Here is a 12564-nt window from a genome sequence, read left to right as displayed (position 1 = left end):
AATGCTCCTTCTCTTGTGTATTTCACTTCAACAATTGGTGGTTCTTCAAGACACTTTATCATGCACTTTTTGTTGGAAATATGCCCTAGAGGCAATAATAAAATGGTTATTATTATATTTCCTTGTTCATGATAATTGTCTATTGTTCATGCTATAATTGTGTTATCCGGAAATCGTAATACATGTGTGAATACATAGACCACAACACGTCCCTAGTGAGCCTCTAGTTGACTAGCTCGTTGATCAAAAGATAGTCATGGTTTCCTGACTATGGACATTAGATGTCATTGATAACGGGATCACATCATTAGGAGAATGATGTGATGGACAAGACCCAATCCTAAGCATAGCTCAAAGATCGTGTAGTTCATTTGCTAGAGCTTTTCCGAATGTCAAGTATCATTTCCTTGGACCATGAGATTGTGCAACTCCCGGATACCGTAGGAGTGCTTTGGGTGTGCCAAACGTCACAATGTAACTGGGTGACTATAAAGGCGCACTACGGGTATCTCCGAAAGTGTCTGTTGGGTTGGCACGAATCGAGACTGGGATTTGTCACTCCGTATGACAGAGAGGTATCTCTGGGCCCACTCGGTAATGCATCATCATAATGAGCTCAATGTGACCAAGTGGTTGATCACGGGATCATGCATTACGGTGCGAGTAAAGTGACTTGCCAGTAACGAGATTAAACAAGGTATTGGGATACCGACGATCGAGTCTCGGGCGAGTAACGTACCGATTGACAAAGGGAATTGTATACGGGATTGATTGAATCCTCGACATCATGGTTCATCCGATGAGATCATCGAGGAGCATGTGGGAGCCAACATGGGTATCCAGATCCCGCTATTGGTTATTGACCGGAGAGTCGTCTCGGTCATGTCTGCGTGTCTCCCGAACCCATAGGGTCTACACACTTAAGGTTCGGTGCTGCTAGGGTTGTTGAGATATTAGTATGCGGTAACCCGAAAGTTGTTCGGAGTCCCGGATGAGATCCCGGATGTCACGAGGAGTTCCGAAATGGTCCGGAGGTGAAGAATTGTATATAGGAAGTCCAGTTTCGGCCACCGGGAAAGTTTCGGGGGTCACCTGTATTGTACCGGGACCACCGGAAGGGTCCCGAGGGTCCACCGGGTGGGGCCACCTATCCCGGAGGGGCCCATGGGCTGAAGTGGGAGGGGAACCAGCCCGTGATGGGCTGGTGCGCCCCCCTTGGGCCTCCCCCTGCGCCTAGGGTTGGAAACCCTAGGGGTGGGGGCGCCCCACTTGGCTTGGGGGGCAAGCCACCCCCCTTGGCCGCCCCCCCATCTAGATGGGATCTAGAGGGGTCGGCGCCCCCCTGGACCCCTATATAAAGAGGGGGGAGGGAGGGTTGCGCACCCTAGCCCCTGGCGCCTCCCTCTCCCTCCCGTGACACCTCTCCCTCTCGCTGAGCTTGGCGAAGCCCTGGCGAGATCACCACTGCTTCCACCACCACGCCGTCGTGCTGCTGGATCTCCATCAACCTCTCCTTCCCCCTTGTTGTATCAAGAAGGAGGAGATGTCTTCCCCAACCGTACGTGTGTTGAACGCGGAGGTGCCGTCCGTTCGGCGCTCGGTCATCGGTGATTTGGATCACGACGAGTACGACTCCATCAACCCCGTTCTCTTGAACGCTTTCGCTCGCGATCTACCAGGGTATGTAGATGCACTCCCATTTCCCTCGTTGTTAGATAACTCCATAGATTGATCTTGGTGATGCGTAGAAAATTTTAAATTCTGCTACGTTCCCCAACAGTGGCATCATGAGTCAGGTCTATGCGTAGTTTCTATGCACGAGTAGAACACAAGTTGTTGTGGGCGTTGATTTTGTCAATTTACTTACCGTTACTAGTCTTATCTTGATTCGACGGCATCGTGGGATGAAGCGGCCCGGACCGACCTTACACGTACGCTTACGTGAGACTAGTTCCACCGACTGACATGCACTAGTTGCATAAGGTGGCTAGCGGGTGTCTGTCTCTCCCACTTTAGTCGGATCGGATTCGATGAAAAGGGTCCTTATGAAGGGTAAATAGAAATTGGCATATCACGTTGTGGTTTTGGCGTAGGTAAGAAACGTTCTTGCTAAGAAACCTATAGCAGCCACGTAAAAAATTTGCAACAACAATTAGAGGACGTCTAACTTGTTTTTGCAGCATGTGCCGTGTGATGTGATATGGCCAAAAGGATGTGATGAATGATATATGTGATGTATGAGATTGATCATGTTCTTGTAATAGGAATCACGACTTGTATGTCGATGAGTATGACAACCGGCAGGAGCCATAGGAGTTATCTTAATTTATTTATGACATGCGTGTCAATATATAACGTAATGTAATTACTTTACTTTATTGCTAAACCGTTAGTCATAGTAGTAGAAATAATAGATGACGAGACAACTTCATGAAGACACGATGATGGAGATCATGATGATGAAGATCATGGTGTCATGCCGGTGACGACGATGATCATGGCGCCCTGAAGATGGAGATCATGAGGAGCAAAGTGATATTGGCCATATTATGTCACTATTTGATTGCATGTGATGTTTATCATGTTTTACATCTTAATTGCTTAGAACGACAGTAGCTTAAATAAAATGATCCCTCGTAATAATTTCAAGAAAGTGTTCCCCCTAACTATGCACCGTTACGAAGGTTCGTTGTTTCGAAGCACCACATGATGATCGGGTGTGATAGATTTTAACATTCGAATACAACGGGTGTAAGCCAGATTTACACACGCAATACACTTAGGTTGACTTGACGAGCCTAGCATGTACAGGCATGGCCTCGGAACACGGAAGACCGAAAGGTCGAGCATGAGTCGTATAGAAGATACGATCAACATGAAGATGTTCACCGATGTTGACTAGTCCGTCTCACGTGATGATCGGGCACGGCCTAGTTGACTCGAATCATGTTTCACTTAGATGACTAGAGGGATGTCTATCTGAGTGGGAGTTCATTGAATAATTTGATTAGATGAACTTAATTATCATGAACTTAGTCTAAAATCTTTACAATATGTCTTGTAGATCAAATGGCCCATGCTAATGTTGCCCTCAACTTCAACGCGTTCCTAGAGAAAACCAAGCTGAAAGATGATGGCAGCAACTATACGGACTGGGTCCGGAACCTGAGGATCATCCTCATAGCTGCCAAGAAAGATTATGTCCTAGAAGCACCGCTAGGTGACGCACCCATCCCAGAGAACCAAGACGTTATGAACGCTTGGCAGCAGCGTGCTGATGATTACTCCCTCGTTCAGTGCGGCATGCTTTACAGCTTAGAACCGGGGCTCCAAAAGCGTTTTGAGCAACACGGAGCATATGAGATGTTCGAAGAGCTGAAAATGGTTTTCCAAGCTCATGCCCGGGTCGAGAGATATGAAGTCTCCGACAAGTTCTTCAGTTGTAAGATGGAGGAAAATAGTTCTGTCAGCGAGCACATACTCAAAATGTCTGGGTTGCACAACCGCTTGACTCAGCTGGGAGTTAATCTCCCGGATGACGCGGTCATTGACAGAATCCTTCAGTCGCTTCCACCGAGCTACAAGAGCTTTGTGATGAACTTCAATATGCAGGGGATGGAAAAGACCATTCCTGAGGTATATTCAATGCTGAAATCAGCGGAGGTGGAGATCAAAAAGGAACATCAAGTGTTGATGGTGAATAAAACCACTAAGTTTAAGAAAGGCAAGGGTAAGAAGAACTTCAAGAAGGACGACAAGGGGGTTGCCGCGCCCGGTAAGTAAGCTGCCGGGAAGAAGCCAAAGAATGGACCCAAGCCCGAGACTGAGTGTTTTTATTGCAAGGGAAGTGGTCACTGGAAGCGGAACTGCCCCAAATACTTAGCGGACAAGAAGGCCGGCAACACTAAAGGTATATGTGATATACATGTAATTGATGTGTACCTTACCAGTACTCATAGTAGCTCCTGGGTATTTGATACCGGTGCGGTTGCTCACATTTGTAACTCAAAGCAGGAGCTGCGGAATAAGCGGAGACTGGCGAAGGACGAGGTGACGATGCGCGTCGGGAATGGTTCCAAGGTCGATGTGATCGCCGTCGGCACGCTACCTCTACATTTACCTACGGGATTAGTTTTAAACCTCAATAATTGTTATTTAGTGCCAGCTTTGAGCATGAACATTGTATCAGGATCTCGTTTAATTCGAGATGGCTACTCATTTAAATCCGAGAATAATGGTTGTTCTATTTATATGAGAGATATGTTTTATGGTCATGCCCCGCTGGTGAATGGTTTATTCTTAATGAATCTCGAGCGTAATGTTACACATATTCATAGTGTGAATACCAAAAGATGTAAGGTTGATAATGATAGTCCCACATACTTGTGGCACTGCCGCCTTGGTCACATAGGTGTCAAACGCATGAAGAAGCTCCATGCAGATGGACTTTTGGAGTCTCTTGATTACGAATCATTTGACACGTGCGAACCATGCCTCATGGGTAAAATGACCAAGACTCCGTTCTCAGGAACAATGGAGCGAGCAACCAACTTATTGGAAATCATACATACTGATGTGTGCGGTCCAATGAGTGTTGAGGCTCGCGGTGGCTATCGTTATGTTCTCACCCTCACTGATGATTTGAGTAGACATGGGTATGTCTACTTAATGAAACACAAGTCTGAGACCTTTGAAAAGTTCAAGGAATTTCAGAGTGAGGTTGAGAATCAACGTGACAGGAAAATCAAGTTCTTGCGATCAGATCATGGGGGAGAATACTTGAGTCACGAATTTGGCACGCACTTAAGGAAATGTGGAATAGTTTCACAACTCACGCCGCCTGGAACACCTCAGCGTAATGGTGTGTCCGAACGTCGTAATCGCACTCTATTGGATATGGTGCGATCTATGATGTCTCTTACCGATCTACCGCTGTCATTTTGGGGCTATGCTTTAGAGACTGCCGCATTCACTTTAAATAGGGCTCCGTCGAAATCCGTTGAGACGACACCGTATGAATTATGGTTTGGGAAGAAACCTAAGCTGTCGTTTCTAAAAGTTTGGGGATGCGATGCTTATGTCAAGAAACTTCAACCTGAAAAGCTCGAACCCAAGTCGAAAAATGCGTCTTCATAGGATACCCTAAAGAAACTATTGGGTATACCTTCTACCTCAGATCCGAAGGCAAGATCTTTGTTGCCAAGAATGGATCCTTTCTAGAGAAAGAGTTTCTCTCGAAAGAAGTAAGTGGGAGGAAAGTAGAACTTGATGAAGTATTACCTCTTGAACCGGAAAGTGGCGCAACTCAGGAAAATGTTCCTGAGGTGCCTGCACCGACTAGAGAGGAAGTTAATGATGATGATCATGAAACTTCAGATCAAGTTGCTACTGAACTTCGTAGGTCCACAAGGACACGTTCCGCACCAGAGTGGTACGGCAACCCTGTCTTGGAAATCATGTTGTTAGACAACGGTGAACCTTCGAACTATGAGGAAGCGATGGCGGGCCCAGATTCCGACAAATGGCTAGAAGCCATGAAATCCGAGATAGGATCCATGTATGAAAACGAAGTATGGACTTTGACTGACTTGCCCGATGATCGGCGAGCCATAGAAAATAAATGGATCTTTAAAAAGAAGACAGACGCAGATGGTAATGTGACCATCTACAAGGCTCGACTCGTCGCTAAGGGTTATCGACAAGTTCAAGGGGTTGACTACGATGAGACTTTCTCACCCGTAGCGAAGCTGAAGTCCGTCCGAATCATGTTAGCAATTGCCGCATTCTATGATTATGAGATATGGCAAATGGACGTCAAAACGGCATTCCTTAACGGCTTTCTTAAGGAAGAATTGTATATGATGCAGCCGGAAGGTTTTGTCGATCCTAAGAATGCTAACAAGGTGTGCAAGCTCCAACGCTCAATCTATGGGCTGGTGCAAGCATCTCGGAGTTGGAACATTCGATTTGATGAGATGATCAAAGCGTTTGGGTTTACACAGACTTATGGAGAAGCCTGTGTTTACAAGAAAGTGAGTGGGAGCTCCGTAGCATTTCTCATATTATATGTGGATGACATACTGTTGATGGGAAATGATATAGAATTCTTGGAAAGCATAAAGGCCTACTTGAACAAGTGTTTTTCAATGAAGGACCTTGGAGAAGCTGCTTATATATTAGGCATCAAAATCTATAGAGATAGATCGAGACGCCTCATTGGTCTTTCACAAAGTACGTACCTTGACAAGATATTGAAGAAGTTCAATATGGATCAGTCCAAGAAGGGGTTCTTGCCTGTATTGCAAGGTGTGCAATTGAGCACGGCTCAATGCCCGACCACGGCAGAAGATAGAGAAAAGATGAGTGTCGTCCCCTATGCCTCGGCCATAGGGTCTATTATGTATGCCATGCTGTGTACCAGACCTGATGTAAACCTTGCCGTAAGTTTGGTAGGAAGGTACCAAAGTAATCCCGGCATGGAACACTGGACAGCGGTCAAGAATATCCTGAAGTACCTGAAGAGGACTAAGGATATGTTTCTCGTTTATGGAGGTGACGAAGAGCTCGTCGTAAAGGGTTACGTCGATGCTAGCTTCGACACAGATCTGGATGACTCTAAGTCACAAACCGGATACGTGTATATTTTGAATGGTGGGGCAGTAAGCTGGTGCAGTTGCAAGCAAAGCGTTGTGGCGGGATCTACATGTGAAGCGGAGTACATGGCAGCCTCGGAGGCAGCACAAGAAGCAATCTGGGTGAAGGAGTTCATTACCGACCTAGGAGTCATTCCCAATGCGTCGGGCCCGATGACTCTCTTCTGTGACAACACTGGAGCTATTGCCCTTGCCAAGGAGCCCAGGTTTCACAGGAAGACCAGGCATATCAAGCGTCGCTTCAACTCCATTCGTGAAAGTGTTCAAAATGGAGACATAGATATTTGTAAAGTACATACGGACCTGAATGTAGCAGATCCGTTGACTAAACCTCTCCCTAGAGCAAAACATGATCAACACCAGAACTCTATGGGTGTTCGATTCATCACAATGTAACTAGATTATTGACTCTAGTGCAAGTGGGAGACTGTTGGAAATATGCCCTAGAGGCAATAATAAAATGGTTATTATTATATTTCCTTGTTCATGATAATTGTCTATTGTTCATGCTATAATTGTGTTATCCGGAAATCGTAATACATGTGTGAATACATAGACCACAACACGTCCCTAGTGAGCCTCTAGTTGACTAGCTCGTTGATCAAAAGATAGTCATGGTTTCCTGACTATGGACATTAGATGTCATTGATAACGGGATCACATCATTAGGAGAATGATGTGATGGACAAGACCCAATCCTAAGCATAGCTCAAAGATCGTGTAGTTCGTTTGCTAGAGCTTTTCCGAATGTCAAGTATCATTTCCTTAGACCATGAGATTGTGCAACTCCCGGATACCGTAGGAGTGCTTTGGGTGTGCCAAACATCACAACGTAACTGGGTGACTATAAAGGTGCACTACGGGTATCTCCGAAAGTGTCTGTTGGGTTGGCACGAATCGAGACTGGGATTTGTCACTCCGTATGACGGAGAGGTATCTCTGGGCCCACTCGGTAATGCATCATCATAATGAGCTCAATGTGACCAAGTGGTTGATCACGGGATCATGCATTACAGTGCGAGTAAAGTGACTTGCCGGTAACGAGATTGAACGAGGTATTGGGATACCGACGATCGAGTCTCGGGCGAGTAACGTACCGATTGACAAAGGGAATTGTATACGGGATTGATTGAATCCTCGACATCGTGGTTCATCCGATGAGATCATCGAGGAGCATGTGGGAGCCAACATGGGTATCCAGATCCCGCTGTTGGTTATTGACCGGAGAGTCGTCTCGGTCATGTCTGCGTGTCTCCCGAACCCGTAGGGTCTACACACTTAAGGTTCGGTGACTGCTAGGGTTGTTGAGATATTAGTATGCGGTAACCCGAAAGTTGTTTGGAGTCCCGGATGAGATCCCGGACGTCACGAGGAGTTCCGGAATGGTCCGGAGGTGAAGAATTGTATATAGGAAGTCCAGTTTCGGCCACCGGGAAAGTTTCGGGGGTCACCGGTATTGTACCGGGACCACCGGAAGGGTCCCGGGGTCCACCGGGTGGGGACACCTATCCCGGAGGGCCCCATGGGCTGAAGTGGGAGGGGAACCAGCCCCTGATGGGCTGGTGCGCCCCCCTTGGGCCTCCCCCTGCGCCTAGGGTTGGAAACCCTAGGGGTGGGGGCGCCCCACTTGGCTTGGGGGGCAAGCCACCCCCCTTGGCCGCCGCTCCCCCCATCTAGATGGGATCTAGAGGGGCCGGCGCCCTCCTGGACCCCTATATAAAGAGGGGGTAGGGAGGGCTGCGCACCCTAGCCCCTGGCGCCTCCCTCTCCCTCCCGTGACACCTCTCCCTCTCGCTGAGCTTGGCGAAGCCCTGCCGAGATCACCGCTGCTTCCACCACCACGCCGTCGTGCTGCTGGATCTCCATCAACCTCTCCTTCCCCCTTGCTATATCAAGAAGGAGGAGATGTCTTCCCCAACCGTACGTGTGTTGAACGCGGAGGTGCCGTACGTTCGGCGCTCGGTCATCGGTGATTTGGATCACGACGAGTACGACTCCATCAACCCCGTTCTCTTGAACGCTTTCGCTCGCGATCTACCAGGGTATGTAGATGCACTCCCCTTTCCCTCGTTGCTAGATAACTCCATAGATTGATCTTGGTGATGCGTAGAAAATTTTAAATTCTGCTACGTTCCCCAACACTTTTAGTACATCTTCCAGGTGAAGGAGCTCCCCTTCAGTTAATTTTTTTTGTGTAGAAAAAAGATTGTGTCAAAAAATTGAAGGCATCAGTTCAAAAGGGTATAAGGCTGACAGGAAGTGGCCTCAGATCACGAAATTTCCTCTAAGAAAAAATAGCTACAAACAGGTTGAGTTCACCACATGGAATCTGCGAGTTCAAAAGAGAAACAAGCTCATTGTTACAACCGGCGAATGCCATGTCCAAGAAATTGGTTTGTGATACTGATACTGTGGGTTTTCGAAGGCAAAAACTTTAGTTTCCTTCAATTTATAATTATAGTTTAGTTTAATTTCTAATTTTAGTTCAGTTCAATATTCTAATTTTAGTTCAGTTAAATTCTTATTTTAGTCTATATTCTTGTGCTTCCATCTAGTCTATATCAAAGTTTTGGTTGTGCCATGCATCACTCTTCAAATCAAACATTTGTTGTTGCTAGATAACAAAAAAGAGTTGTTAAATTTAGTAACAACTTACTGGTGGAGTTGTTTCTACCAAGAAACTCATGGAATTTATACTAGAATGCTACTACAGATTACTGCACACTGACTATCTCACCTTTGCCATATTTGTGCAGACTCTTAGACTTTCACATGCTCTGCCTTCATTCATGTAGATCTGCAACCCAATTGTTGGCTTACTAGTGAGTACCAACCTAAACATAGTTCTTCTGATGAAAAATGCCCTGCAACAGCATAAGATCCATTTCATCATAGTATTGGTGCTAGATACTTTTACACATAGTTCATACTAAACTATAAGTTATCTATGAAGCACTCTGTGCAGGAAATTATCTCATGAGTTGTGTGTAGCATTTGTGCCTGGTGGGTGTTCGTATAAATACCTAGGTGGCCACTGTTGGCTAGTTTTGTATGCTTCAAATTCTTATCTAAACAAATTATTAGTATGACAGAGGATTTTTTATTTTGCTGAACATCCATGGAAGTTTAGAATACATCAGCAGTCTATGTGCGTCCAGCAGAGGTGATTTTTTCTGCTCACTAATGCAAGCCTTTTTTGTGTGCTACTTAGTAGTTTATATAAATGCTAATGAGATGAATAGCTATAGAAGTTGTTTGTCCTGATAATACACGGCTCATATTTTTCCTAACGGATACTTATGCAGAACACTCGAGCCACAACAGCTCCCAGGCCATTCACCGTCGGCACCATAGTCCGTTCACCGCCGACACCCAAGGTCGTTCACCGACGCAATGATGAGGTCTGGCCGTCGTCACCCACGACCGCGCTCTCGCATCTCTCCAGCTTCAAGTAGTGTCCTCCTCAGCTGCAGGTCGTGTTCTCCTCCAGCTGCTATGGTGCACATTCAAGGCAGCAAGCACGCCACAGGTCGCAGCGCCGCCGTCGACCACATGCGCGCATGCGTGCGATTGATGCGTGTGTGCTTTAGGTATGCATCTCAATGCTTCCACCCTTCCTCTTCATGTAGCATATTCTAAAAAAATTAGGTGCTTTCAACTAAATAAAAAAATGTGCCACACAAGTTCAGATATAACTGCTGCAGGATTTCAGAAATCTAAACAACAAAGCTCAAACCAAAAGCTAATGTATGTGTGATGTCCAGTTTCTTCTTTCGGTTCAGTTCAATATCTAGAATCTGTTCAGTTTAATTCGTATGCATCGTCCCGACAACGCATCACGCAGCCACCGACCTCCTCTGCTTGGGCCACACCACCACCGGCCGGTCCACAATGGTTGCTGGCAGCTGTCCAAGTTGAGAGCTGATGGTAGTCCTCTGCATGTGTCAACGACACACTCACGACAATCTCTCTCTCTCTCTCCCACTTTTGTTCTGCTATTAAAATGCGTACATGCGGTCTGCTAATTGAGTAGTTGGGGAGATGTGAAAAAGAACACGCTCTTTAGGTGTTCAGTACAATTTATTATTTTAGTTTAGTTCAAAAAAATCTTATTTTAACCCTGTAATATACATGGTTGGCAAAAAGATGACTATAGTTGTTATAGCAAAAGCAGTACAAACTTTTTAAAAGTTTATTTTTTGAACTTCTCCCAATAAAATACATGAACTTGATTATCTTTTTAACATCACTTACATCAGCTCGTTTGAATTTGTGCATGTGCTTGTAACACAATCAGTTCAGATCTCGAGAAAGCATAAGTTTGTTGACAAATATGTATATTAGTTCAGTTCTATTTTTGCGACTTTGCATGTTATGTTTGCCCACTATGCAAGTGTTCATGTTGCTGCTTCTAGAGAGTCCTAAATTTATAGAGGTTTTTACATTCTTTTTGGTTTTTGCTTTTTGGTTTTCATTTTTTATCTCTTCTTTGTCCCAGAGGGAAGCATCACTGGTTGGGATAGTTCAAAAAATAGAACTAGCAAGTTCTTGGCAAGAGCTTTAGCTGAACAGTTTTATGAACTTGCGCATGACCATGAAGTAGAAGAAAGCATAACATCAGTCCAACTGGTGGACGTGGAGGTGATTTTTGTATCTAAAAAAGCAAAACATCAGTCCAGCTGGTGGACGTGGAGGTGATTTTTGTATCTAAAATCATGTGTGCTTTTCTGTCCAATTGATTGTGTTAAAGGTAGCAAGGAAAAGCTATGAGAGAAGATTTTTTGTTCTAGAAGTGAACTATGTTTTTGTAAAAAATTGTGTATGATAGTGAAGCTGTGCATGAGTATGTAATGTCTACAGAAAGGAAAATCATGCATGTTGATTGATGAAAGTTCAATGTAAAATAGTAGTGCACATGGATATACTTTTTCCGCTCTGGTGTAGCAGTTCAACATGTATTATATCCTCAATGCATAATGAAACGCGGAAAAGGTTCAATATGTGTAGAGAAATTTGAAAACAGTTCAAAGAAAAACATCATGCGAACATGGAGTGAACATGGACAGATGAATGCGTTGCTAAACAGGGCTTCTGAATTTGCATTATCACCATGCTTTTTCCATTCGTATTCAGGTTGCAAAAATGTTCTTGTATGAGTACAAGCTAGTCGATCGATCTATCCACTGGATTCATTCCAGATGCTAGCTTATTCTTGGGAAGTCTTGATTTGGAGGAAAAAATCATGTTGACTAGCTGTTGTTATGCCTCAAAGTAGAGACTTTACCTTACATTTTGATATCTAATGTTGGTTTATAATTCTCTGAATTTATTTATCCATTATGCTCTATTACTAGAACATCCTTTACTTGTTTTCTGCTGCGCGCCGTCCCAGCCTCCCTCCGCCGCCGCGCACCGCCATCCCCGCCCTGTGCCGCCACCCCAAGCCCCTCCGCCGTGCGCCGCCACTCCGAGCCCCGCCGCCTTGCGCCTGTCACCCCTCGCCTTGCGCAACATCCTACCGACCGGACCAGCCGCCGGCCGAATCCAGCCTCACACCTGAGCATCGTCTTCTTCCTCGCCGAGACACACGACAACCACCCTAGTTCGACCGTAGTAAGTACCTCAGCACGAGTTAAAAACGGTGGTCCGTTCGAAATAAAAGAAATGACATAAATTCAAACTGTAAAAGTTCAAGCAAAAAAAGAAAACCCATGAAAATCCTGCTTAGTAAGTACCTTAGTACAAGTCGTAAAATAAGAGAAGTTCAGAACATCGTTATCAAAAAAATGTTGAGTTAAAAAAAACAAAACAAAACATTTTCTTTTTGAATAAAATACCATTCAGTTCGATGATACAAACCATACAAGTACATGGGCGACGATAGAGTAAACCGTTGAAAATTTACGAGCAA

This window comes from Triticum aestivum, chromosome 5A (assembly GCF_018294505.1).
Source record: "Triticum aestivum cultivar Chinese Spring chromosome 5A, IWGSC CS RefSeq v2.1, whole genome shotgun sequence".
NCBI classification, from domain to species: Eukaryota; Viridiplantae; Streptophyta; class Magnoliopsida; order Poales; family Poaceae; genus Triticum; species Triticum aestivum.
This window is presented reverse-complemented; position numbering follows the sequence as displayed.